Genomic DNA, 25,145 nt, shown 5'->3' with positions numbered 1-25,145 from the left:
CTTAAAATCCTCATATATCCCTTCTGCATCCGGATGCCCCCCCCCCCCCCAAATTTATAGAGAAATCGGCGCCCTTGGTTGTACCGTGTAACTGATTTGACAAACACAAATCAAATGGAATGGTAAAAACCTCGCTAACACTCGCGTAAATTAAAAGAAATTCAATATTAAAGAAGATTTAAAAAGTAATTAACGTTAATTCCTCTCTACTGTAGTGTTTTGTTTCTCTACGGAATGACAATATAAAATATTCCAATGTTGAACTAAATTGCTTTGTATGACATTTTTTGAGGGGGGGGTTTCATTTCGTTCTTCAAATAACCTAAAAAAATCATATAATAAGAAAAGAGAAATGAACGATGTCTATTGACTTCCACTGCTCCTGTAATCTAACAACACTTAAAGTAATGCAAAACGTCCCTGAATTTCCCCTTGTCTATACCCTCAATACGTAAACGCAGCAACAGATACTCTATAAAAGGAATACAGTCACTCATAAGATATGTAGTACCTATTCACGTACTAACAGTGTATTTTTAATAAACCTTTTCTGCGTTCCAAAGAGGCAGATAAAACTACACGTTCTACTTCTTTGAATTTGTCATATTTACATGCTGTCAATATTTTCATTTACAGCTGCAGCAGCAAAGTTAGTTAGACATATACTTATAAAAAGAAAGGATATAGAGGACTTTTTTCATCCCCTGCAGGTCCGTATCCAGGGGGGGCTAAGGGGGGGCCGAGCCCCACTAAATTTTTGTTGGTCCCACCTAAAATGTTCACGGTAGGTTTGCAAATGAAGTATTATATGGTGATGAACTACAATAAGGTTGGATCGGGCCCCCCTAACTTCTGCCGCCCCCCCTACATTTTTGGGTTGGCTACCGGCCTGATCCCCTGTAGAGGTTGGATTTATTTCCAAGTCCATCCTTGTTCCAGCGTGGCTCTTGATTATCTATCCTTTTGTAAAGCGATACATGACAAACCTCGGAGCGTGGTGCTGATTGCATTACCCCCTACAGTGTTATGTGCCGAAGTTTGAGAAAATATGTGTCCCTACTTCCACACAATCATTTAGTACCCTGCAAAGAACTGCTCAGTTTTTTCTCCCTCTCTTTCTTTAATTAGTGCTTAACCCCTTTCTCAGTCTTTGGATATCTGACAGTGCTCTGATTTAGTTTGAAAATGATTCAGCATAACGTATTAAAGCAAAGAAGGCCTATAATGAACGTAAGTGAATGATTATGGAAGAAGGAGCAGAATATGATTGTTTGACAAAACACGAGAAAAATCGGTGAATATCATATTGGAAATTGTCTGCTATAACTATGTCCCGAGATTCCGACATCATAGTTGAAAGAGTTGTTACCGTATCCTTTAGTTTAAATTAGGGTCGTAACCTGAATTGCATACTGTATCATTGAAGTTAGAACTTTTATTTATGCGCCCGCAGACACTAATTTTCCTCCAAAAAATAATATGGTGCGATTAACGACTGGGTGTGTATTCACTTGAACATTCACATTTGAAGCTGTGTGCTCCAATTTAACTACTGTAGCTCCGTTTGTGTTTGTGATTTTTTTAACGAAAACTGGAAACGTCTAAATTAAGTAAAATTAAAAAAAGAAAGAAAAAAGTTATTCGGAGAGCTCAAGATGAATAGATAAGCAGGAAATCGAAATGCATGGAAATCTTGAATTTGCAACAACTGACCTCTGAATGATGACGCAATAATTGCAACAATAATTATATTTTTGCTGCTGCTACCGATACATCTTGTGGAGCAATTGTCACCAGGAAAAGTGGATCCTTGCCTATGTAATTTCTTTCCTCTAAAATGTTAGTAAATTACCTGAGTTGAGTGCGGTTCTCTGCGACTTGGAAGAGAAAGCGAGAGAGAGAGAGAGAGAGAGAGAGAGAGAGAGAGAGTGTGTGTGTGTCGGTCAAACGGCTCTGTATCACTAAAAAAGAAAACCTACTTATAATACAACGTTTTCAAACATTTTCCTCATTTATCGTTTCTCTCGTACGTTTTCCAAAACAACTTACATGATAAAAGTTTGTAGCAATTTTTTTTTTCGTTTCACATTGTGATACTATGATAGACTTCCAAAACGATGCGGACTCAACATTTAAAGTTGTCGTAGAAGATCTTTAACCTCCAGATGTAATACAGGAATAAGTTCAGAAATGGAGCTTACTTTTGGGGGCATTACAACCATATTAAAAAGTCATTTCTTACTATCTCTTACTATATTTTCCTTATATAAACATTAGTATTCAAATCGGAAGTGGAGTAGATTTCTACAACTTTCGATTTCACTAGAGGTATATATTCCAAGATGGAATATATTCTTCAAACGCTTTAGCGATTGGAAAAGAACTGCTTCTCGCTATCTCTCGATTGGAAAAGAACGTTTTTGTTCTATAGAAATCCATAGTATTACTAGAAGTAATAGTAAATTTGTACCATTTATGGTTTTGTATAGATATGCAGATGAAGATAGTATCTTTCGTTCAGACAGCTTGAAATGAAATGAAATGAAATTTTTGAGTTTTACGTCCCACAGTTATGCCGGTTAGGCTAAAGGAGACGGTGATGATGAGAGATGAATGAAATGGTGGAATGAAGAAAGTGGGAGGAAACGGGAGAACCCCGAGAAAACCCACGCACACGGTGTTTGTCCACCACAAATTTCACTTGGTGGGAGCAGGGTTTGAACCCGAGACCCCTAGCACCAGAGGTGAACGCTCTACCACTGAGCCACCGCGGCCCGGTTCAGACAGCTTGTCTCTATTAATTACTGCGTTTATGTTAATGTGATCAACATTGAAGCCGAAAATGATTAACATATAGAGGGTTACGTATGAGATGGAACCTACTCTTGGGATACTGTATAGATTTTTTTTTAAATTGTCGCTATCTCTCAGATGTCAAATAGATTCCCAAAAATTGCGTGTTTGTATACAGTATATTACCGCGTTTGTTCAATGAAAATCGACGTTGAATCCGACAATTAATAATTTCCACCAGTTTAAGTTTGAACGGAAAGCTAATAGATAGAGTAAGTGAAACCTATCCTTAGGACGCTAAATCGATTCCAAAATGACCGCTTCTCCTCATCTCTTGCCGTTTTTATTTTATGGCGATGATAGCTGAAACCGGGGATGGTTAATTTTTATCAATTCTGGTTTGAATAGAGGGTTAATGAATGAGATAATACCTGTTCTTAGAACTCTGAATAGATTCCGGAAAACAGTTCTCTTTATCTTTTACCATTTTTCCCAGACATCTATTGACAGATAGACGGGCATAGTCGTCCTATATACTTCTGCAAAGAGATGAAAAAACGGCTTTTTTCATGGGTATTTTCCCATTTTTCTCACAAAAAGACAAATTTGGGGGGGGGGGAATTAAAAATTTTCAATAATTTAGCTTTTTATGATTTTAATGTGCAAGTACTATTTTCGTTTTCTTTTAGTTATTCTACAATTGAATCGGTGAGTTGAAAAAGGTACACATTCCAAAAGTATAAACTTTCGGAAAACTAAGAAAAACTGTTTTGTGAGAAAACTAATTGTTCTACCAAAACATTTACTATTGTCAATTTGTGTCGTTTAGTGTAGCAAACCTATTGCACATGGTACCTGTACATAATTTTTTAATATGTACCATATAATTGTGTAAAAATGTTTAGGAATATGTTCCTTTTTCAACTCAATGTTTTTAAATGCACAATACTTTATCCCAATTAGCGGATTGTGTTAAACAGGTTTCAGAAATAAGTGAGTAATATTATTCAATCTTTATATAAAGGCAAACAAATGTATTTCATAACTGTTAGCTACATATATTGACAAAAATAACAATGTTTTCCTAAAAACAATGGTCATTGTTGAATTTTTCAGAGTAGACAATCGTCAATCATCTTGATCTAGCGGATAAGCAGCTGAAAAACAAAAGAATTGATCGAAAAACATTATAAAAACATGTTCCCTTTCAGTTTGGCCATCATTAGTAATTTTTTTTATGTGATTAAAACACACCGAGCTGCGAAAAAGTGCTGAGATAATAATATTAAAACGATTTATTTTACTTTGCCATTGCAAATCAGTCTTTTTTTGTTACATACACGGCCCAATGTCATAACCTACCATAAAACATGTCTGTTATAAAGATAGTAATACTTAGGTTAGATTGTATTATTAAGTTTCGTGTTATATTCAGACTGTAGTTAGAATAGATAAGTTCAGGTAAAATGAAAATAGTCTAAACTAATTCACAAAATAGAAAATACTGAATATAAAATTTACATGTTTTTCATTGTCATTAAGCGTGTTTGATTTAATTTTGATCTTTAGGTCTTCACAGGTACTGTAGACACCGACCTGAGGTCTGCCAAATCGGTGACCAAAGTTTTTCTTGAAATATTCTAAATAAAACTCATACTTAATTACATTCTTCAAGTCAGGAAATTTTTCTATGAAAAGTTCATGCATTTTTGCCACATTAGGCTGAGCATCGAGATATATGACTGATGTAGACGTATAATGTGCAATATATTTATGAAATTAACCAATATGTTCATGTATTTTAACTAGATGTGAGGCTGGAATAGCATTAGAACGGTGTTCGTGTTTACCTCTCATGTCAATAGGAAATTTCCAAGAAGCCAAAATCTTTGTCAACCTAATAACAACTTTGTGTGACACCGCATGAAGGCTTATGTACGCATTACGACATACTTCAACTCTGCTTGTCCCTTTCATGGCAAATTATTTGAATGAGAACTCGTATTGCTTTGGGTTTTGATTTGATGGTCTGAGCCTTGCAATCTCATGCCTCTCAATTAGGCTCACTAATAATATGTCCTGCTTGTACTTAGGTCTGCCATTATATAGGGATTTAATCATGTTCTCCTTTTCCTCAATAGAGAAAATATCCATGGATTTTCTCACAGCTTGGGCCGGTTGTTTTGGCTGGAACAAGAACGCCTGCTGAAGTTACAAACTTCTCACCTCGACGCCTTGCTAACTTTTCCATCTTCCGTACACGTTTTTCTTTGTTAAGTCTACCTTTTTAAGGCTTGGTTCACCACTGTCACTGTCTGTTTCGGACATTGTTACTAGGTTAAAGCAAAGAAACACTAATTAACTTCACTACACTACTTTTCGCTATGATCTTCACTTTCCACTCTAAACATAACCAACATGACCTTAAACAACAGCTCACCTGTTAAGTCATAACACATAACTGAGCACTAGAGCTGTGGCGAGTGCAGCCGACACTAGCACGGCTGTGAGTTGAAGAAGGGACATATTCCTGGAATATGTTCCTTTTTCAACTCAATCGCATCTACATATTTTTGGCAAGCTCATTTGCAATAGTGAAATATGTTTCTTTTCTTGCTCTATGGATGTAGATACGTCCAAAGAAAAAAATGGCTATCTCAGTTTAATTTGTGATATTTTTGGAATATGTAGCCTACCTTTTTCAACTCACCCATTCAATTAAGAAAGTGCGTCTACAACATTCAGTACTTGTGACTTCTATGTTCAATCCAGACTTGATTGTATTGATTTGTTTTCAAAGTGGCATTGCGCTCGTTGTCAGCAATTGTAACTTATGCAACCACCACATTCAAAGTATCGTTTTGGTTGTCTAACCATTTCATCAAGTACCGTAATATCTTATTTAAATACGTGTTTTATTGGTTGCCTAAATCAATCTGACAGGGTAGAATTAGATATAAGTATATTGCGTACATCTCGTTCCTTATTCGGGAAACATTTTATCCTCAGCTTTAGAGAATTTAGTTTACAAAATTAAAGCCTTAAACGGCTATTTTGGGTACCATGTTTATTTAGTACGAATATCCTCAGAATTTCTTATTTTCTTAACTGGTATTCTGTGTAGAATTTTTAAAAATAAGAAACTTTTGGATAGTGTTTTGTTTTTCTGCTCACATTTAAGAGGCTTCAATAAGTGTTATATATTATTATAATCAAGAATTAATTTATTCATACATTTTAAATGAGATGCTTTTTCCCATTATAATAACAACGTTTTTACAAATTGTACTACACTGTTTACTAAAGCATTTTGTCATTAAATTTTAAGCTAATAGTCCTATAAATAATTCGTTGGAACTAGAAATTCCATTGCGTCCATTAGATGGACATCAATAATTTTTTGTTGAGAGAGACCAAACTTTGTGGAGGGGAGTCCAATATTACTAGCCACTACGTCTATAAAGTATTGAACGGATATTATTCTCCACCCGAAAACGCGATAAATAATTATAAAATACTTCCTCCTATATTTTCAGAAAAAAGAAATTGCTAAAAGATTGTTTTTATAAGAGAAAGAGTACAAGTGAAATGTAAGATTAAATTTTCATACTACATCAATCATTTCCTTGTTAAACAAGTATTGTTTTATTGACAAAGTGTATAAGTGTATGTTGAGTTAGGAAGTTTTGGGAGGAGGGTGAGTCTGAACCTGATGAACACCCGTGGCGTCCACCGATTTGCACTTTTTTCTTTCCTATCTAAAGACCGATTTCCTTTCATTCTTAATTTTTCCCCCCAGGATTTTCTCTTCAGATTCAATAATTAAATGTTGCCTTACATCATAGTAGGAACACACAAAGGAACGTTATGTTCTCACTCCATTTAGATATTTTTTAAAAGCCCAAAATATTCCACGCAAAAAAGCAGAGGATTTTTTTTTCTGTAAAAGCCTTTATTCTTCCAGCCCTTGCGTCTCTACTTATCCATAACATAACTTGGAAGTTTAATGAACAGTTCTTTACTTTAGTCAATATTACATATACGTTGTAAAATTTTTTGATGTAAGCATTTGTTTTGCTGAACCAATATTGTAGCAATTAAAACTAAAGAATACCAATATAAATGTTGTAGTCAGACAGGTATTTAAAGATTTGTTTTTCTCATTAATTCATTACGTCTACCTTTCTTTTGCAATCTAATACTAGTGTTCTTTTTAAGAACTACACTACTAGGAGACTAAAATTAACATCACTATATATGTCCAGAAGCAAAAGTCTTTACTTGTAAGTCGAGCTTTAAATCGCTAAATTGACTACACAGTTTATTAATCTATAGCGCAGGCAGCGTCATCTATTTTAGTCTCAGACAGGCAAGTGCTAGCTCAGCGAACATCTATTTTAGTGTCAGACGTGTAAGTGATAACGCAGTAAATGAAATCTACTTGCGCCAGGCAAGGAAACGATAGCACAAGTAGCGACATCTATTAGCATTAGATACGCAAATGATAGCGCAGGTAGCGACATCTACTAGCATTAAATAGGCAAGTGGTAGCGCAGGTAGCGGCATCTCTTTGTATTAGATAGACAAGTGATAGCGCAGGTAGTGACACCTCTTTGTATTAGATAGGCAAGTGATAGCGCAAGTAGCGACATCTATTAGTATTAGATAGGCAACTTATAGTGAAGGTAGCGACATCTATTAGCTTCAGACAGGCAAGTAGTAGTGCAAGTAGCAACATCTATTAGCATTAGATAGGCAAGCAATAGCGCAGGTAGCAACATTTATTAGCACCAGGCAGGCAATTTGTAGCGCAAGTAGAGACATCTATTAGCATTAGATAGACTAGTGATAGCGCAGGTAACGACCGTTATTAAGCGTGATTGTTTACGATTAGAATTAGTGTGACGCACTGCCTGAAATGTTTTTCCTTTATTATTAGGATACATACGCTTTCATATTTGACCTTAATTATTGACAGAAAATTTTTCATGTTATTATTGTCAGAAAAATTGGATAGTGGCTCATTCACTTTTACCATATTGGAAATAATGAAGATCTTCCATATGAGATCCTTTTAAATTGTTTTCTTCAAGGATATATATAGTAAGAGAAAGCATGAAACTGACAATACTGTGCGGTAGGTTATGATGGAAATTTGCTTGTCATCAAACGCTGCTGCGTGCCAAATGTTTCCATTTGTATTCAGGAAGGAAATGCACATACTAAATCCTTAAAGGGAACAATGTGTATCAAGAATGGGAAACATGACAACTTTACGACGAATATACTGTCCACGTAATATTCCATGCTCACTCAGAGAATTTTATTTCAGTGTTAATAGTAGCATAAGTGATTCAATTGTCTGGTTCTTCTAACGGTATAAACATGAAATCATTGAAGTATCCACAATACGTGCAACAAACATTGTCGCCATCATCATGAATGTTTACTGATATTGGCAGATCCTTTGCCTTACATTGAGAATATTTCATGCACTACGATTCCTCTCGAATGTAGATGGACAACTTCACTCACTCTCACTTCGGTAGATAAAGGTGAGGGCTAGTGAATGTGAATCTGAGTGTCAGAAAATTGATTGAGGGTGAGTGTGAGTGAAAGTGAGTGTAAGGGAGAGTCTATTGAGTGTACAACAAAATACTTTGGTTTGTGTAATATTTACCTGTACCTTGGGCAGAAAGTACTCATACATATGCACTATACCTAGTAGAATGTTCAGTTCATATTAACAAAAGAAGAATGTTTTTAATATATGTAAGTGATTATTATGGGATAGTTGTTGATATGGACTTGTTTTATGGTTACCTAGTCAGTGAGTTTGTGTACTCAACAGTTTTAAAAAAAGGATATTATAAGTTATATCAAATAATAAACCAGTTTAACATCGTTTATAGATTTTGTCATTCTTGTTAAAAAGGTGAGATTAATGGTATTCAAATATCGAAGCTAATATTTTAAGGCCAAAGAAATACTACCACTTCGAATTTTTATCTCAGCATACGAACCAGGTTGACGACTATCTTTTTGATAAGTCGTTGTAAAAATTTGGTTTACCTCACCCGGGACTTTGTAAATTCAGTTCCCGAAGAAGAAGAGTAAGGTTGAATTTACTTTTACTACAGTTAATGAATACGAACTTAACCATATTGCGAAGTGGTAAAGTAATCATAAGAAAAATGGACAACGAAACAAGGCAGCATGAATAAAATACTAGTGACCAAGGTGAAACTAGTGTAACACCAGGTTTGTCATCGGAAGATATCTTGTTAGCTTTACAGCGACAATTAATGCAGATGTCTACCGAGATAAAGAAGCAAAATGAAGAATTAAAGCAGACCATAGATCAAAAGTCTGACGAAGCTAACAAGCGAAATGAAGAATTAAAGCAGACCATGGAACAGAAGTTCAACGAAGCTAACAAACAAAATGAAGAATTAAAGCAGACCATGGAACAGAAATTCAACGAATCTAACAAGACCATGGAACAGAAGATAGAACTGAAGTTTGACGAAGCTAACAAGCAAAATGAAGAATTAAGCAGACGAATGGAACAGAAGTTTGACGAAATGGAACAGAAGTTTGACCAAGCTAACAAGCAATATGAAGAATTAAGTAGACGGATAGAACAGAAATCAGATGAAACGAAACAGACAATTGTCCAGGTGGTGAACGACATATCCTCACAGTTCGAGGAAAAGTTAAAAAGGATATCCGATGATTGTCAGGAAAAGCACAATCACCAAAATCAAGAAATCTGTGCTGTAAAAAAAGATTTAGAAGTAATAGAATCTTCCCTTAAGCAGCAAAAGATCCAGGTTAGCAACAACTCTAATAACATACGTGTAAATACACAGTTGTTAGCTACTATTCAGGAAGAGATTAGAACGTTACAGGCTAAAGACAACATTTACCGAAATAACTTGGGTAGTGATCGCTTTGAGTTGCCCCAATCACCTGAGATGAACTCGCCTTCGCCGGGGTCTGATGAAGATATTATACTAGAAGAAAGTTGTCCGAAGAGTACTGATGAGCGAAACATAGATGGTGTCACGACACAGCACGTCACGGATAGGAACTATCACTCAACAAGAACAAGGAATGAGAAAAAGAAGGTAAAATTAAGTATTAAAATGAGTGAAATTAGAGCTATGAGCAAATTCAGTGGTAAGTGTAATGAGAATGCTACTTCTTTCTTAGAGAAATTCCAAGACGAATGCAATATAATGTGCATCGATCGATCCCAATATATGAAATTAATACCCCATGTATTACTCCCACCTTGTTCCTTATGGTTTAAGGCAATACGTGATCACATTAGTACATATGAGGAATTCAAAGCGGCATTGATCGCTAATTATGAAAATGACTTTTTGCTGGCAAATAGAGATGCCACCCTTAGAAATCAACACTTCAATCCTCGATTGCACAAATCTCTTGTAGAGTTTGTTGTAAATGTCTACAACGAATTAAAGGTCGTTAATCCTTTGCAATCGGAATCGAGAATAATAGCATCGATTCGAAATTTGCTTCCATTTAAACTGCAACAGATCTTATTTTCCACACAGTGTATGAGTTTCAGCCATTTATTGATGCTTGTCCAATGCTACGAAACTCAATACCATGCCATGAACCCACAATCAGGAATGGGTAAAAATAAGAATAATTCAGATCATTTGGTGCCTGTTCGGAATTTAAATATTCGGAGTGTGAATAATACAGGACCTAACCTAAGCCGAGTATACTCTAGCAATCAAAATGCGCACAATAGGCAAGGTTATGTAGAGAATCCGCCTAACCTAATTAATAGTAGCAATTCGTATGTTAGACCATATAGTCAAAATAGATTTAAAAATCGACGTAATGTATGGCGAAATTCCAGAAATGCAGCGAACTACGTGGATAGACGTAATTGGAGATCAAGAGATGGGACTTCATACCAAAGTCAGAATCACGATGAAAGACATGTACAACACAATATAGAACCTAATCATGATAGCGCAGTACAGTGTACTTTATTAGAACCGTATGCAAGTTCGAATGTAACCTGATTACCGTTACTGAAATTAGGTTAAATTCATGTTAACTATAGTTTCTTGTAAATTTTCATTTTAAAGTTTATGTGTTAATATCAATAATGAAAACGATTCTTAAAAATACTTGAAATGCTTAGATAGAGTTTTAAGTAGACTGGAAAATTGATTTTCAAATGATTTTTATTCAATTTAATTCTCTTTAATTCTCATTAATCAATGATAATTTTCAAATGTTTTTAATATATGAGGAATTATAATTCGATTTATAATTAATTAAAAGCAAAGATTATTTATATTAGATTGATTTGTGTTGAAAACTTAATTGTCAAAGATTATGTTAAGAATAAGATCCATTCTATAAAATCAATTATTCAACGACTACCTTGAATGAAATTCTTCTTTATTATAACATCTTAGTGCTACGATGTATACCTTTAAATGCAACATCTGACTTATTTGTTATTTAATGCGCCCTTAAAGATTAATATTATTTGTAACCCACGTTTGTCCTTTACATTCTTTGAAATCGTACCTTTCATCGATTAATTAAATAAGCGACGATATTTTTAATAAGAAAATGTAATAATAATATAATGGATAATAATGAAATAAATATAATTAATGTAATTAAAGATAATTATTGATGAAATGAAAGATTTGTTATGAATGTATTTATATATATGTATATGTATACGTGAAATATAATGAATAGATATACAAGGTGCGATTAAAATATGATGGGCATATGTAATGTAAACAACACTAATGTAAACGGACCAGTGGTTCTTGAAGATAAAAGCCAAGCCTACTCATGACTTTTATATTCAGTCCCTTTGTCGAGCGACATTTTATACAACAAAATACTTTGGTTTGTGTAATATTTACCTGTACCTTGGGCAGAAAGTACTCATACATATGCACTATACCTAGTAGAATGTTCAGTTCATATTAACAAAAGAAGAATGTTTTTAATATATGTAAGTGATTATTATGGGATAGTTGTTGATATGGACTTGTTTTATGGTTACCTAGTCAGTGAGTTTGTGTACTCAACAGTTTTAAAAAAAGGATATTATAAGTTATATCAAATAATAAACCAGTTTAACATCGTTTATAGATTTTGTCATTCTTGTTAAAAAGGTGAGATTAATGGTATTCAAATATCGAAGCTAATATTTTAAGGCCAAAGAAATACTACCACTTCGAATTTTTATCTCAGCATACGAACCAGGTTGACGACTATCTTTTTGATAAGTCGTTGTAAGTGTGAGTGAGGGTGAGTGCATCAATAATGTTTGAGTGCGAGAGAATGTGAGTGAGAGTGAGGCATTAATATAATTTGAGTGCGAGGATGACTGAGTGTGAGTGTGAATGAGTTGATTGAGGTTGAGTGTCAGTGAGGGTAAAGGCATCAATAATATTTGAGTGTGAGATCGAGTGAGTGTGAATGTGAGATAGTTGATTGAAGGTGAGTATGACTGTGGGTAAGGCGTGAGTAAAATTTGAGTACGAGGGCGAGTGAGGGTGAGAGTATCAATCATATTTTGAGGGTGAGTAATGAGTGAGGGCTAAGAAAAATGCCCATCTCTGCTCTCTAATGTATTTTCCTTGACATAAAAAAATGCCATTTTTAATCATGGCATTTTTGGCCATGAAAATGCTATTCATCTTTTCCTTCGACTAATTTCTTCCGAAACAGGATTAGTGATAAATAAAGATAATCATCCATCTAATTCTAATACATCTAAAGATGATAATACATCTTATTATGGAGGCCACGGTGGCTCAGTGGTAGAGCGTTCATCTCTGGTACTTGGGGTCCCGGGTTCAAACCCTGCTAACGCCAAGTGAACTTTGCGGTGGACAAATACCGTGTGCGTGGGTTTTCTCGGGGTTCTCCCGTTTCCTCCCACTTTTTCCATTCCACCATTTCATTCATCTCTCATCATCAACCGGCATGACCGTGGGACGTAAAACTCAAAAATTTCATTTCATTTTAATTTCACATAGTATTATGACATCAACGGTAAAGCTACTTGTATAAAAGGGGGTATCGTCGATCAATAGCACACCCTTAAGTGAAAGTATAATACTCATAATTGAGCCGGTGTGATGTAGTCGAGCGGTCCGAGGCATTACACTGCTGAATCGTGAGGCGAAGCCAATTTTGGGATTTTGGGTACATCCAAACACAATGCTCTTTTTTTAACTGTCCTCGAAATTTCTGTGTTTCTGGCGTATTGGCTTAAGGAGAAAAGTTAAATAGAAGATCATGTAGGTAAGCGTCTCGGCTAGGAAACATTCAAAAGATAAAGTGGTAGAGCTCTCAATTCACGAGCAAGGTATCATTCGTTTGATTCTCGGCCAGGTAAGTTTGTCGGGATAACTCATGTTCATAGGTTCTCCCACATTCTGCCACATTGCCATTCCATCAGTTGTTTCAAAATTATTCAGTTGTATTAATGATTCGCCTCTTTTAGTTTAAAAGGCATTATCTGCGGAATGTAAAATTAAAAAAAATTTACTTCATTTACTTAGGAACAGAAAGCAAACAAAGAACATCTTTATCTCAAATACTTATTTAAAAGATGATAATACATCGTACTATGGGGGCCGCGGTGGCTCATCTAAAGATGATCCATCCCATCTATGTTAAAAAACAAAATGTACCGAATGCAATGCTTTACTGAAATTTTTGCTAGCTTAAAATAGCATTTTCTTCAGCTGTACCACTTGAGCAAATTGTTAAATATATTTTTATAATTAATTTGTAGATTTCCAAGGTGCCAATTTGTCATTGTTTTCTACAGTAAATCAGTTTATTGTAGCGTAAAATATATTTTTATATCTTAAAAATGCAAAGATTTTGTAACCGAACTTTTTAGCACTAAGATACAAAATACCAGAGTAAATTAAATATTGAAATTTTATAACATAACTTTCTATACAAAATACTAAAACAAATTAAAAATTAAAATTTTGTAACGTAACTTTCTATTACCACAATACAGAAAACATTAAAATACCGTAATGTACCTTTACAATGTTTAGAAAATTCATATTCTATCCTTTTCATGAAGAAATATTTTATTGTAAACCAATATGTTAGTTCTGTGAGTTGTGATTTAACCAACATTCAAGAACCCCTTCAAAAATTAATTATTTCATATTATAATATTTCGTAAGTACTAATAAGTTATGTTGTAGGGGAAGGTTGTCTGGTATCGGACACCTCAGCTTTTTTTTTTTTTTTTTTTTTTTTTTTTTAGTTTTTCAGACTGAAAAATACCTATACCAAATTACTTAATGCACAAAATGATACCTTGGTATCTTACACACAACACGTTAAAGGTGATTTGACAGGTAAAAACTAGTAATATATATTTTTGTAAAAAATCAAAGGTAACACAAATTAGTGTTCTTAAAAAGTGGAGAGTGGTATCGGACAAACATAAAGCTACAGAGAATTGATCTTTTGAGGTAATTTAATAACAGAACGAATTGCAAATATTAGCTGTTTGCTTACAGGGGTTCTTACACACAAAATACCGTTTTATTACGGTTAGTAATACAGCCTAAAATAAAAGTAAAAATAGATCTTAAAATTCTTAGTCTCATCAAGAGTTGTTATTTTTTATTCTGACACAAATCACAATGATAAAACAGTCTGCCTTCAAAATTTGCACATTGTTCATGGACCAAATCCTTATATATATTGCGCTGAATCCAATTATCAAAAGACTCCCCGCAGATTATAATGTTAATTTTTCAGCAATTTTGTAAACTAGTTTTAAACATTCTATTATTCTTAGTGGCATTAGACTAGTTAACTATACAAAGCCTTCACACGATTGTATAGTATTTCTTCTTGGTCACGTTCTGTTAAATGTGCCTTTCTTATCCGAGCAGCGAGGCTTAGCTGTTGTCTCCTTCCCTTCCGACAGTTTTTCGACACGATCTCCTAAGTACTCTAAGGAACACCATATCTATCACTGGCTGCACGTGCTTCTTTGGAAATAACTTTGCCCATGGCAAACTTCATATTTTCTTCATCCAAATTGCCACCTATTTTCCACGTGGTTTCTTGAAAAACCAGAAACCATTAAAAAACGTCAAGTTTTGTCCGATACCACCCGATTCCATTTTGTCCGATACCAGCCGAAAGTCTTGCAACTTATGAATGGCTAATTACCGGCTTGTAACAACACAAATGCAACTATATGCCCAAATTATACTATATATATATATATATATATATATATATATATATATATATATATATATATATATATATATATATATATATATATATATATACCCTAATAAATGCTGTGATAGCAATAATATATCAATACATTTACTTTATGACAAGTTGCAGAAACACAAATCTATCTCCATGCACCTGATTACTCGCAAAAATACAAAAACCTTGGAGCACGAGATATACTGTTCATCGGACAAATCCATTATGGCGTGGGTTTGGCTAATTCATTCTGATCAACTAAATCTATGCTTGATAGGTGCCGTCTTAAGCAGGAAATAACGAAAACTGCTATTGTCCGATACTACCCGCTGTCCGATACCACACAACTTTCTTCTAGATATTGCTTATTATTCACAGCGTTTGAAATAAGTGATAATGTTCTGTACAGTTCAGCAAATAGCCATAAACGAAACTAATTATGCTCGAAACCTCCTGTAAATTCACCTGCTAATTGAACCACTGATTGGAAAAAGGGAATAAGTACATTTTTTTGCGATTTTAACCTGAGATAGCAGATGTGTTCCTTTAAGATAGTTACATCGTTGACTAGAAAATAGGAATGTTTGGGCAACTCTATATGACCAATGTAGAAGACAAAATCTCTCGCTGATTAGAAAAAGGGAATAACTTCGTTTCTTATTTCCTTCTTCCAGTCACTACAGAACACCACCACAACTGTGAGACTGTGTGTAAGTAGACAACCACCATAACCCTCTGCTGGCGTTACGATACTTCGCCTTCTTTTCGCATTGCATAATCTATAGAGAACTTTTTGCCTCAATCAGTTACAGATTTACATGTTTTCAGTGATACAAGTGGTAGTCAAAACTGCAATCTTTCGATGACATGGATGCTTTCCAGCCTAACCGTGTCATAACGGTTCAACACTATACAGCAATATTTGCCTGTCAGAGGTCACAGTTTTTACTATGTGACCGAAATTTTGCTCTAATCAAACCAGAACTCAAACGACACAATCGGATTTATTTACCAGCGCAGTATAACCTCATGATTGCGAATGCAAGAAATACTGATACTCCATTTCAGGTTTACGAAGTTGTCAATGAAGAAATCTTAGATTTTAAACATTCGTGGTAACCGTTTTACAAGAAATCTTCAGGTAGCAATGTGGACAAAACAGTGAAATTCCAACTAAGTAAACAGAGACATTGTTTACAAAACAAAATCTCCAGGTTATGTGTAAGCTCAGAAGTTTATCAATGGGCTAAGAACTGATATTTTTCGATTACTCAAAAGTAATGTCACAAACGTTCCACTTCCAACGTCAAAGGCATACGATTGGCAAGTCTCGATCAATCAGATAAAGATCAACGATTCTTCAGAAATCATCAAATACATACCTGACCAATACAAACAGTTTTATAGGATGATTTGTTCATGGAAAACCACTGACCAAGAAACTGTAGAAGAGGAAGATTCTGACAGACAGGACCCTATGTAAACCCATTCTACTGTGACAACGTCAGTTGTCTATTGTATTACTTTTGTTGCTGTACGAATAACATGTGCTGTACAGAAAAACGAACGGTGGCAATTAAAGTGTTAGAAACCTAACATGTGTGATAGTTCGAATACATTTATCCAAGATTAACATACAACATTGCATTCAACATGTACATTTTCATAGCTCTCTATCATAAACTGCACATTACATACGTTACACACAATTACAATTGCGTCCAACTTTAATTGATTGGAAAAAGGGAATATTTTTTCCATTTTTAAGCTTTTCTAATCAATTATAGTGCTGCAATACAATATTCTTCTTGTTGTCTTAGTGTTTGTTAGTTGTTTTGCTACAAGTATTCAATTATACACTTTTGAAACAAATACAAACAACGCCTCGAGAAGGTTTTATAGTGTTATTGAAAACTTAGGTCTGATGCACTTATTCCCTTTTTCCAATCAGTGATTCAATTTATCTAAAGTAATTTTAAAGTCCCTACTTTACTGTATTAAAGTACTATAGTTTTGCTCTATTAAAAAGTGTGTCCGCCTTAATAGTGGAAATACAATAAAATGTTTTTACTTAATTTCTTTGCTAAGAGACCCAACAAATAAGCTTTTATTTTTATTAAGCAATTGAGTTTATTAAGGATATTCGCTTGAAGCATATTTAACATTATACATTCCTTATTCTCGTAAATTTAAGGTAAAATTAGGTAATGCGGTGCACACTTTAAAACCTAGTCAGTAACACTCAATTTTTAAAATAAATGTTTAAATGTAGCAACCATTTAGCATAAGCACAAGCTAGTTTCTACCATTCAACTCTACATGATTTCTGACCGTTACTGTCTGTTCAAAGATATATAAATTACCCAATTCTTTGATCACTAAGAAATAACCTTATTTCCCAGGATTAAAATACTTAAAGAATAAGAGATTGGGAAAGGTAAATACCATTGTAAATTGACAGTTTATACCTAAATATGTGATAACAAGACATATTTCCATGAAATTCTTCTCTAAAAACTTTTGATAATGATGCAATATGGAACATATTATATTTTACTTCAATGTTTTTCTCCATTGTTTGGGTTTGAAGTTAGCCATAGTTACGGGGTTAAATTAATTCCCAACTTGGAAGTTTTTCAACATACACAAATGATAGGAAAACAAATTTTCATTATCCCTGTCGTTAGAAAGAAAATGTTCGATTTTGGGAAGATATGAAATATATATTCATCGAGCTTTTACACTTACTTCCGTTACTTGGATTGAAGGATAAGAGGTTACCCATTTTAAAATTTTTCCGAGGTTCACCAATTTTCATTAAACATAGCGTGCTCAGTTTGCGATTTAAGAGCCGAATTCCTTAGGATAGAAATTACCAGTCAAGAGAATGAATTCAAATTGAACTTTCAGAAGATACTTTGGGATATCTTACTTGAACAATTTAAAATTCTCACGAAATATTGCATGAGTTTTTTTGTTTTTTTCCTGAAGCTTAAGAATTACTTTTATTAGAATGGGAGGAAATTGATAATTAAGCAGGTTGAAAAATCACCCCGACTTACATGAAACTTTTTCATTTTCTTTTGCTACGTATGGTACCACGTAAATTCCAAGATGACTTGCAAACAACGTATAGCACTAGTTCTTAAAATGAAACAATAAAATCCTCTCACTTTGGAAACATTTTACGGTAAAACATTTTAGATAAAATTATTTAATAACATGAGTGAAGAAAATAACTTTCTACCTTTGACTAAGAGAAACTTTAATTAATCACAGCTTTTATCAAAATCAAATGAACGATACTGCCTATCAACACATTAATTCTTCTTCCATCTTAAAGCGCTAATCTGAACCCTTTCACCGTTTACCCATTCAAGTTTAGTACCATCTTTCCTTACATTCTATAATACCTAATGACGTAACGTGCTGGGGAAGGGAGCAACTGCTCCCATTTAAACTGCACGCCATTTAAAGATAACATTTTCTTGCTCCGTATAACCCAATACAAATATGAATGAAGCATGGAATAGATTTACCATTAAAAAAAAAAAAAAAAAACTCTTAAAGAATGAAAGTGCGATCTGAGTCCATTTCAGTAAATTGTACTATTAGTGCCCTGTATATATATATTTAAGACTGACTTTTGAAAAATATTGTCTCCTCGATTTAACCAGTGAAGCATGGAACAAGCCTACTACAAAATTTCCAAATGAACTGAAAATAGTTTAAGGTGCTGCTGATTCCGAACATTTCAACAAAATGTTGATTGATTGATGAGGAGGAAGAAGGGAGACGTCGGCAGCATTGTCATCTCTCCCCACCACAACTGAATAAAATATATACTATTTTTCTTAAGATAATGCATAAATGAAAAAATCAGGACCCTACTTCAATAAAACGTCAAACTGGACCCTCAGAAGTAATAAAAATATTTATTAAGGTTTTAAATTTTAGGAGAGAGACAAATGAAATATTTCATATTTTTCAAGGGAACCCAATTGCATATTCTATGCTGAGCTAAATGCAAGCAAATATTAATGATATTAATGCTTGTCCTTCCAGAAAAGAAGTTTCAAATTACGGTGCTGTACCTTATTTTGTTCATTTATTACAACGAAAGTATAAATTCAATGAATCTTACAAGATCTGATTTCTTAAATTTTGTTATGGTAATTAGTTAGAAATTAAATTAAGGAGTAGAAATTATTATTATTATTATTATTATTATTATTATTATTATTATTATTATTATTATTATTATTATTATTATTATTATTATTATTACATGTCCAACTCTGTCGCCACTGGGAATGTTTAATTAACCATATGAGTGGGACTCGTATTTGTGATCAGATATATTGCACTTATCTCTTTATTACTTCAGATCATTACGTTAATAAATAGATAGGGTTATGTCCGAATTCTGGCAGGATTCAATAATACATTTGTCACTTTACTGAAAACTTAAGTGTGGATTTTCTCTGGGTTTTCTTGTTTTTCTATCATTCTTCATTTCATCACTTCATTCATTATTGCCTTCACCGTCTGACTTAGCCTAGTGCATAATCGCGAAAGAGTAGTGGGTTCTCTTTTGGGAGGATGAAATCGCAAACTACATTAAAACTAAAATATAATCAAGATTTCTGAGTTTCATTTATGCGAAAAGTATCTACGCTATTAACACTATTAACATCGCTAGGAATTTATAATTCCTTCATCTATACAACCAAGAATAATCTCTAGAGATCAAAGTGTTTTCAAGTAGCAGAGGTTTGCAGAAAGAAGAAATATACTGAAAAAAGAAAAAAAAACACCTACATCTTCAGAACGAAATTAAGTAATAAATGTCTTTGGTGGAAATTGAACCAGTAATTTCTTACCAAAGAAACCAACATAGAAAAACCACTTCCGACTAGAAAGTGAAATAATTGACAGGCGGGAGGAAGCATGATATAATGTGAACACGCAGTCATATGCATGTAGACAACATAACAAAGATATATATGTACCTTGTCCTGCATCATTATTGTACAATTTCGTGGTTTTTCAATAGCATTTATTGCCTAAGGTATATGATTGATTGATTTATTATGATAAAATTATTATGATAATGACTCAATCATTTACAACCAAGAAAGAAAGTACAGTGAGTACTTTCAACGTATATCGCTTACCTTCGTCTTCATGCTGTTATATCTTTGTACAAAAGCGAGAGAGAGATTAGCACAAAACACTTCCTATACAGGAAAACAATACCAAACAACGTACCACTAAAAGCTCTGGACTTTTATATACACAAATATGCAATGCAGGAACCTATATTGTGACCGATGATGGGACTTTCTCCTGTAACACGCCCTCCATTCTGTTTGGGTCAATGCTACTTATCATCTTCCCCTTTCGCTTTAAGACTTTCGGGTGGGTGAGGTGAGAATCTTTATGGATTTTTTTTGGCACTGTTTTGTTATATGCGTTTGGTTTCAATTGTTAATACTCGTACTCACTTTCTCGATCTCACAATTGAATGCCAATGTTTCAGATGCAAACATTTCGGTAGTATCATTGACACGAAGAAAGTACATATTTTCATAAAGATACAGTTATGAATACCGAAAACTTTGTTGATGATGTCACAGTAGTAATTTTCTGATAATCGTTTTATAACATTGAAGTACTTTGTTCACTATTCATAATGATGAAATAATAATTGTACAACTTGACTTCAATTTTTGTTTTTCTTTCTTTCTTTCTTTTTCTTTTTTGTTAATTGTATTATTCAGTACATTGCTTATAATTCGAATTTGATATCCAATACTTGTAATAGTAGAAATGAGGGTGGGCCATAAGTCATTTCATAAAAATATATTTCTAATGAATTATTTATCAACTTGGAAGCTATGAAATTATTACAAGTTGTAGGTTAGGAGGTTAAATCACCTAAATCACGGGAGCTCATGTGGTTCGGATTCCACGATAATCAGTAGGTCCCGTCTCATATAGCCTCGCTGCTGAAAGGGACGTTAAACTCAAAATTACCTCTTCACCTTAACATGAAACCAAGTGAATTTTGGTCAAGAAAAATGGGAAAAGTAGTAAACCAATGTAGTGACCATATATTAATCAACCAATTGACATCTGCTTAACCACAGATTGAGGTCAGTGGCTGGGATGTCAGAGACTTTAGTTTTATATTAGTATCCAAGGAATAATACTTGTAATATAATATTTACAAAAGGAACAATCTTTAACAATAGATACATACACTTAATTCTTTTATTTCAAACATTCTTTGATAGTACATATGAATTATAAATGTATACGTTATGCTAATAAACTAATTGTGCATACTTTTAGAAACAAAAGTGTTTACATAATAACTTAAAATCGTTAAATTTGTAATAAAGAGTAGTATTTTTATGTTATATACTGCATAAAATGTTCCTATTTTAATTATACAGTGTACACTTCCTCATAAGAATACATAGGTTTTTATTCCACAACATTAGTTAGTATGGAATACAGACACTGTACCTGTATGACATAAAACATACCCTAGGACAATGATATTTTATTTCTTTTAAAACTAATAAATTAACTAAGAGATAATATCCATCAAAGACAATTAGATGGTGCATTTGTATATAAGTTTAAATCTGGCTACTATTAATGATATATTAACCTTTCATATAGATAATTCACCCCATTAATTGACTTATTATTTAGTATGAAAAATTAAGATATTGCTTTACTAAATAATGCATTCTAGGATGATAAAATATAGTCACAACATTGTTTAGGTGATGAAGGTGTTAGTGTTATTCCACCTCTAAACTTAGCGGTATATGCTTTAGAACTAAAGTTCAAAATTCTTTACCTACACGACAACAATTTCAGTAAAATTATACCAAACGATTGGCAAATAACCAATTTATTGTTTTCTAACATCAACTTATTACGTTAATATCAATAGTGTTCATCACGTTTTGATTTGTAGTAATTTATATTTTAAGTTATAGCAGTGCAATATTTTTTATCAGTTAATCCAGCATCTTAAATTACTGGAACGTACATTTTCCCGTAAGAAGGAAATACAGGTTAAGGAAAAAAACTATTTCATTTTGCCACACCGAAAAGAGCTTTTTTCGTCATCGCGTCTTATATAAACAACTATAATAATTTTACAATATTTCCCAATTATACGGAAATTAGAGATTATGTTAAAATTTTTGCCATGAAATGTTAGTACTTCAAATACATTAATACTCTTTTAATGTGTATTATTTACAACAATATACAATAGTGAATGAGCACACTTAAATTGACTGACAATATATTTTTTAAGGATCTCCTGGGAAGAACAATAAGTAAGTAAAAGTTTTATATATAATGGAAGACAATTTGAAATACTGTTCCAGTACTACTACTAATTTGCTCTGTCATTTACCATTTTTTACTTATGCATTCCTATTGCATCTGTCTGATTTTGAGGTTACCAATTGAGGCCTGTTATTAGCCTACTTTGTTCCTGTAAATCGTGACTTACTCAGCCCACTGAATGCATCTCGGGAGCTTCTAATTGTCATATTAATGTCCTGCATCTCAATTTAACAATAATAGTTACTCTTTCTTTGTCAATAAGAAGACTCAGCAATACAACTACATTATCCAGAAAGGGTACATTATATTCGCCTTACGCAACAATAGGGCAAAAGAAAGTTAACTAAGGACTTTGTAATAATACTTAATAGCATATCAGATTATAGTAATGTTTTTAGTTGTCATACAGTCATTAATATATTATTTGTTAATGTAAGAATCAAAATTGAACTAAAAATGCAAAACAGTTAGTAAATATAGTACTTCATTATTGTTGTACGATATTTTAAACCTAAAAGAGGATGCTAATCTATAATTTAATAATAATAATCAATTAGGATGTTGAAACTATCCATTTCTCTAAAACTTACTCATATAATATGTTAAATACACTTTCTGTTTAATATTTTCCATCGGGTTAATTATTATTAAATTCTCTGCTGCCTTTAGGTAGGGCCTTAAAACCAATGATCATTCTAACTAAAGAAAACGATAAACAAGAATTAACAGTATTGTACTATGTGAATTAGTTAATCTTTTTGAGCAGATTAAAGTTCTAAAAATTCGTATGTATACACTAAACCCTGAGTTTATGTGAATGATAACTGAATAACATATAAAAGTCAAAATTATTATAAAGCTAAAGAACGTGATAGCAACATATGTACTAAACTTGTCTTGATGAACAAAACTATTGAAACGTTTTCAACCTTTATTTATTAAGATTCATGTTTTTCAAAAGGTGGAGTTATTTTCTTCGATTTATGTACAAAGAAGACTCTTCGAATTGGAAAGTCAAGTATGCAACTTAGAACGTGCACAGGAGTCTTTCTTTAGTATTAATACTGTATTACTTATTCAAGTATATTTTATAGATAATATATTCATTGTTTCGTATATGTACACTTGAAGTTGCAAGCTTGATTATACAGTTACATTTCTAGGACTCTATATTTGTGGTCTAAATTGTAACATATTTCATATTTTGAATGTATGAATCGTCTCTGCAGTTATACGTGATTGTTACAAATTAAAGACCAATGCTGACTTTCTTCAGTTCTATTTTATACATTTATATAGTAACAATAAAGAGACTAAAGGCTTTATATATTTGGTAATCTACACATTAATTATTGCCGCAATATATCTCCAGGTATAAGTAGATACATTCGAAGAGAAAATGCCATAGATAGTGAAGTACACATTTAATATCTAAGTTTATATATATATTTTATATATTTTAGTTAAAGAAATTTTAAATTTATATCTTCCTGAAAGATTCCGGAAAGCAAATATTCATTTTTTCGGCTTCTTTCTGGATTCATAATCTAATCAATTTTTAATGTTCATTTAAAATTTTCTACATGTAATCGATCGAGCAATAAGTGCTACTTTACGAACATTTTGAAAACTTAATCATTATACATATACCGATTAATTCAGATTGTTATTTTGAAGTTGAAATACATATAAACCTTTCGTTTGTTAAAAAGTAATTAAACTCCTTCTATAGTGTTTATGATGTCAAGATTGGTTAAAATACACTCTAGTAACTCTCTCTCTCTCTTTTTTTTTTATTTTTTTCACTTATTTCCGGAAATGTATTGAGTATATGGTAAACTAAGTTCCTGGAAGAAAAAATAGATTCTTTGCAAATATTTTTGGCATGCTATGTAGTGATAAGATCATACTACAAAGTTCCGTATCCTTATTCGAAATGGGCGGGGTAGAAACAATCATTACAAGGATTTAATTGGCAAGGATACTGTCTGGCAATAATATGATGTTATGGCTTCTTTAACAATTGCAGATCTCATTCCCGCATTAAGATCGTTCTTTGCACTTGCTTTATGCATACTGTAACTCTCTGCTCGGTTTAATCAATTTCTCTTTAGTACAATACATTTATACGATATGGGAGTGTTATGGTTGTAAGATAGTCTTCAAATATCGTTTTAGCGTTTAGGTAACTCATAATAATATTTGAAGAATATTTCAGCAAACAACGCAACCTTTTATTGATCTCTTCCATGTAGTAAACAAAAATATTAGTATTAAAGTCCAACTTTATGTACCTATCATTATTTGGAAACAAATCAATTGCAATATTAATAGAAGTTCAACAAATATTAAGGAGCTGTTAGGAAATGCAAACAGTATTTACAGTACAAGATGAAAGAAATATCTCGTGTTGACCTTTGTAACCGTATTGATCAATATGCCAATAAAGCAAGTGTACATATGCGAAAGTGACAGAGGTGAACTGGTTCGTCGGGTAACTGGACAAATGTTAGGCAATAATCTGCGTATCTTGTGTTTATTATTATTATTGTTATTATTTTAACGTAGCACTATTATCCTTTTAGGCTAAGGGAGAATATGCTGCTGGTAATGCAAGACAATGATATAATGAAAAAAAAAACATGAAGAAACTAGTGAACCCTGAGAAAACTTATGCA

At 33.0% G+C, this 25,145-nt stretch overlaps 1 protein-coding gene across 1 annotated transcript in view; it reads right to left on the bottom strand.

Annotated features, from left to right (window-relative positions):
* Positions 1 to 25,145, bottom strand: part of LOC145661023 (uncharacterized) — a 100,482-nt gene that overhangs the window by 15,627 nt on the left and 59,710 nt on the right. The gene's annotated exons all lie outside the window — the stretch shown is intronic.

The sequence above is a fragment of the Thermobia domestica genome, chromosome 9 (assembly GCF_964235325.1).
Source record: "Thermobia domestica chromosome 9, izTheDome1.hap1.1, whole genome shotgun sequence".
In the NCBI taxonomy this organism is placed as follows: domain Eukaryota; kingdom Metazoa; phylum Arthropoda; class Insecta; order Zygentoma; family Lepismatidae; genus Thermobia; species Thermobia domestica.
Note: the sequence above shows the minus strand (reverse complement) of the source record. Positions and strands in the feature narration are given on the sequence as shown.